Source organism: Girardinichthys multiradiatus, chromosome 18, assembly GCF_021462225.1.
Source record: "Girardinichthys multiradiatus isolate DD_20200921_A chromosome 18, DD_fGirMul_XY1, whole genome shotgun sequence".
In the NCBI taxonomy this organism is placed as follows: domain Eukaryota; kingdom Metazoa; phylum Chordata; class Actinopteri; order Cyprinodontiformes; family Goodeidae; genus Girardinichthys; species Girardinichthys multiradiatus.
In genome coordinates, this window is record NC_061810.1 from 28,279,331 (window position 1) to 28,285,013 (window position 5,683).

Consider the following 5,683-nt stretch of genomic DNA (forward strand, 5'->3'; position numbering starts at 1 on the left):
CTCACATCCGGGAGAGCTTTGACCAGATTCCAAGGGATGTTGGAGACATAGAGTCCGAGTGGACCATGTTCTCCGCATCTTTTGTCGATGCTGCTGCCAGTAGCTGTGGCCGTAAGGTCTGCTGTGCCTGTCGCGGCGGCAATCCCCGAACCCGGTGGTGGACACCGGCAGTAAGGGATGCTGTCAAGCTGAAGAAGGAGTCCTATCGACTGTGGTTGGCTTGTGGGACTCCTGAGGCGGCTGACGGGTACCGTGAGGCCAAGCCTGCTGTGGCCCGGGCTGTGGCAGAGGCAAAAACTCGGGCCTGGGAGGAGTTTGGTGAGGCCATGGAGAAGGACTACCGGTTGGCCTCGAAGCGATTCTGGCAAACCGTCCGGCGCCTCAGGAGGGGGAAGCAGTGCTTCGCCAACACTGTTTACAGTGGGGGTGGGAGGCTGCTGACCTCGATTGAGGACATTATTGGGCGGTGGAAGGAGTACTTCGAGGATCTCCTCAATCCTGCCATCACGCATTCCGTGGTGGAAACAGAGGCTGGGGACTCGGGGTTGGACTCTTTCATCACCCAGGCTGAAGTCACCGAGGTGGTTAAAAAGCTCCGCGGTGGCAAGGCTTCGGGGGTGGATGAGATCTGCCCTGAGTATCTCAAATCTCTGGATGTTGTTAGGCTGTCATGGTTGACAGCCTAACAACTCTTCAACTCTTCAACATTGCGTGGCGGTCGGGGACAGTGCCACTGGACTGGCAGACTGGGGTGGTGGTCCCCCTTCACAAGAAGGGGGACCGGAGGGTGTGTTCCTACTACAGGGGGATCACACTCCTCAGCCTCCCTGGTAAGGCCTGTGCCAGGGTATTGGAAAGGAGAGTCCGGCCGATAGTCGAACCTCGGCTTCAGGAGGAGCAGTGTGGTTTTTGTCCTGGCCGTGGAACACTAGACCAGCTCTATACCCTCTACAGGGTGCTCGAGGGTTCATGGGAGTTTGCCCAACATGTGTTTTGTGGACCTGGAGAAGGCATTTGACTGTGTCCCTTGTGATGCCCTGTGGGGGGTGCTCGGACCTGTTCCTGGTGCATGTTGGACTCCGGCAGGGCTGCCCTTTGTCACCTTTGTCTAGACGCAGCCAAGGGCCGGAGGGGGAATGGTTTGGGGACCAGTGGATTTCGTCTCTTCTTTTTTGCAGATGACGTGGTCCTGCTGGCTCCCTCTAGCCAAGACATACAGCATGCGATGTGGCGGTCCGCAGCCGAGTGTGAAGCGGCTGGGATGAAGATCAGCTCCTCCAAGTCCGAGGCCATGGTTCTCGACCAGAAAAGGGGGGTCTGTCCTCTTCAGGTTGGAGGGGAGTTCCTGCCTCAAGTGGAGGAGTTTAAGTATCTCGGGGTTTTGTTCACGAGTGAGGGAAAAATGGAGCGGGAGATCGACAGACGGATTGGTGCAGCTGCCGCAGTAATGGGGGCACTGTGCCGGTCAGTTGTGGTGAAGAGAGAGCTGAGCCAAAAAGTAAAGCTCTCAATTTACCGGTCGGTCTACGTTCTTACCCTCACCTATGGCCATGAACTTTGGGTCATGACCGAAAGAACGAGATCCCGGATACAAGAGGCTGAAATGAGCTTCCTCCGTAGGGTGGCCGGGCACTCCCTTAGAGAGAGGGGCTCGGAGTAGAGCCGCTGCTCCTCCACATCAAGAGAAGCCAGTTGAGGTGGCTCGGGCATCTATACCGGATGCCTCCTGGACGCCTTCCTCGGGAGGTGTTCCAGGCACGTCCCACCGGGAGGATGCCCAGGGGACGGCCCAGGACACGCTGGAGGGACTATGTCTCTCGGCTGGCGTGGGAACGCCTTGGGCTCCCCCCGGAGAAGCTGGAGGAGGTGTCTGGGGAGAGGGACGTCTGGGCGTCTCTGCTGAGTCTGCTGCCCCCGTGACCCGGTCCCAGATAAGCGGAAGACGACGAGTACGAGTATGAGTACGAGTACATCAGTTTGCTACAAGTGGATTTCACAAGACTTAGAGAAGCATCAGGGAATCATTTAAAGCAAATATCCAGAAGAGTGTTTCATTCTCAACAGCTTAAAATTTGTATTACAAAACACAGCAGGTAATATATTTAGAATTTCTGAAACTAGTTATGAAAAAGCTTGGTATTATTCCTGTATATTTAACATCCGGGTAACTGATGTCAGAGAGGGTCGTAAGCATACAAAAAAGAGCTATAAGGTTATTTGTTGGCTTTAGTAAACACTATGCTGAATAAACAACTTCTTTCTGACGTGCAGTACAAAGCTTTTTCATCTAGGCTGACAGACCTTTTCCTCATAGAAACAAAAGTCAGACAGAGGGAGCATTTCAGCAGCAAGCGATTCAGCCTAATAGGTTTGAGCTGGAATATGACTTTGTTTATGCACAAGCATTGATGGACGCTAACATGGATTTTAAGGTTGAAGCAGGGATGATGGTTATTATCAGAACTTAAACTTGCACAACTATATTTAAGCAACTATTAAAGTTTTGTATCTGATTTAATTGTACATCTATTCGTCATTCATGAACCCATTTTCTGCAAGTATCAGCTGAACTGGTTCTGTGACATTCCAGCTCAGCAGTAATTTGTACAACTGCATAATGGTACGTGCAGTCCATAAAGAGAGCAGAGGACCTGTTTGACTTGTGTGTAACTGAATCGACTGCTCCATTCGCCACAACCCACCTCACTCTTCATGTTGTGATTAATAATGTGCCTTGGGTCATGTTCAATGTTTAGCCATAAAAAGGGTTTTTTTTATTTCTCCTACTGGCTGTGCTGCAGGTGAAGGCATGGTGGTGCTAACTGGTTTGACTGGAACCATGGTTAGTATCTCTGCTTACTGAACATTCTTGGCAGTCATGTTGGATAATTCAGATCCCAGCAGGATACATTGTCGGGCCTTGAAAGTCGAATTAAGCCGTTCAGATTGTCCTGGTCCTCTTCAAAAACGGCTTCCATGAATTTCTGTTGCCAAATTATCCTGAAACCTATGCAGTTTTTTCACATACAACTCGGATTTTGCTACAGCCGTACAGAATACAAATAATTACTTCTGAAGAGCAAACGTGATTAAAAACAAGCATGTTTGTTCAAGGTTTCAATTCTTTGCAGTTAAATAAGGATTTAAAATAAAATAGGCAAATTAAATAAAAACTGTGGCAAATTTCTTTTAAAGGGCTAACTATTTGTGCAATGAGCAATTTTAAAGTCTGGTGAATAGGTTTAGAAATCTTGATAAAAATATTATTTGATTAAAGCCTGTAATCAAAAGCAATACACACTGAATGGTAATAAGAGATTCAGGGGCTTGTTCAAGGATTATTTAGGGGAGGCTAGAACCAAACCAGCTAATTCTGACTGAAAAGCAACCACTTTAATTCCAGATATACAGCCATGTTAAAATTATCATTCTATATAATAAGTTAAGTCAAAACCATTTAATTAAGACAGAATATAGCAGAACACCATGGCCATTAAATTTAAAAGCCACTGCTTTGCAGCCCTCTTGTCTTTGTAATGCCTTTGTTGTTTGTGGTAACAACAACTTACATGACATTATCTTCTTCCTGCTTGTCTCCCTATTAGGAAATAAAATTAGTTTAGTTGCCTGAAAACCCAATTACTGGCCGAGATAGAACCTAGCCGATGTGTCGTTGCATGTTTGTGTAAAAAGGTTGAGGCAAAACCATTAATTTAAGTGGGTCTGATTGGATATAGGTGCCAAAGTCTGTGTAATTTATTTCCTGGAACTGGTTCCAGGGGTTTGGTATGAGGAAAAACAAAAGATGGGTTTCATCCAAGTGACAAAAATGTTGTTAGACTGATCCTACAGTGATACAGTGGTGCATTTCACAGAAATGTGTCATCAGATAATAAAAACCCAGATAAATACTGGTTTGGTTCCCGTCTAAGGGACACTTAAGGCTGTGTTAGGAAGGGAAAAGTGAGTGATACTACTGTATGTGGCTCTGAGCTCATTTTTAACTTCCTATCAGTGTTTGTCCTCAAGGCGGTATGAATGCCTCTGCATTGTTCAGACAGCTCAAACTGGAACAAGCACACACGCAACTCCCCCAAAAGAACTAAAATAAGTTATTTAACTGTCCGTTTAGTCATATGCAGAGCATATATTATTATTATGAGTAGTAAGAGTAGTAAGTTGATTTAAAAGATGTCAAGACACAGATATATTAATACAGCACACAGAAACACGCTTGGACAAATATTATTTGTTTTGGAAGATTAGGCTTCAACCCTGGCTTCTAGATCTTCACAATGTTAATGAATTCAAACTTGCATCCAGGATTAGGCTACACTAGGGCAGTACAATATATTGCAAACTTATCATCATCATCGTGTCAGGCATATAAGTGCTACACGTCGGACAGTACAAACAGCCAGTAACGCATACCAGGTGTTCAAAAAACTGTGGTTACTTTGGTGTGTATATTTTTAGATGTTGGACTGATAGATAATTTTTTCTCTTGTTCCATGCTTAATTTGAGGAGTGTTAATATGTTCAGCAGCATTTTAATGCTGGTTGTCTATGAGAGGCCATTTCTGAGCGTGTTGGTATAAAACCTGGTCTGATAAGCAGAGGGCAGCCAATCTACTTTGGATGGAGCAGCTGGGGTCCCTACTCTGCATGACCATACATGCAATTTAGTGATAAAAAACTAAATCTTTTTATTTTCCAAAAACACAAGCTGCCCTGTCACAACTTGCCTCTGTGGGCCAAAATCTAAAACTACCACTACCCCCTTCATTACACGATACTGCTTTTGATAGTTTAGGCAAAGTGCGGTGAATGCACAATAGTCACACTTCAAAAAGGTCCTTTTGCTGCTAAGTGGTAGGGAAAAAAAATCTGAAATTAGTAGAGTAATTAGAAATAATTACATCCAAAACACAAAAATGAAGCCAAGTTAAAATTTATAGCTACAGTCTGAAGCTATTTGGTTTCTCTATTAATCAAGGTTATGTTAAATGTTCTGCAATAATACTTTTGCCATAAGCAACACATGGGTTTAAGACTAAACTGTATTGTTCATAAAACTAAATATTTTCATTGTATTGTTTAAGAGATTACAAATGGGGAAAGTAATCAATAATTAATTACTTTCTTAACAAAAGAAGTGAAATAGGTTTAATGATTTCATGTTTTTGTCGCAATCATTCAAATCTGCCTAATGGACCTGAATTAAACAGAGGTCAGTCAAGGTGATGAGATGGGAAGGATTATTTTAGTATGTAGCAGTAAATCTCATGTTAAATATGTCACAGAATACATTTACCTGGCAATATAGAAAAAAACATGCCAATTTAGATCTGTGATGTTAATTTAGATTAATCCGATTGGGCTCAACTCTTAGTTCTCCATCAGATGTTTGGATCTGGCAGTTCTAGGAAAAACTATGTGAATCTTAGGTCAGTAATTTCTGCTCCCGAATCTATGCGTTTCATTCCATTTTAATAAGATGTCAGATGTGGTATATGAACATGGCACGAGCTGGGTTGTACTTCCATTGCATTGTTAGGAATGACATATAATTATCTTACCCTGTCATTAAGCACACAATCAAGAATTTTATTTAAAAATATCAATGCTGAGTTTGTCAAATTTTAATTAAATTAATTATTGAATGAAAAATCTGTCTATATCA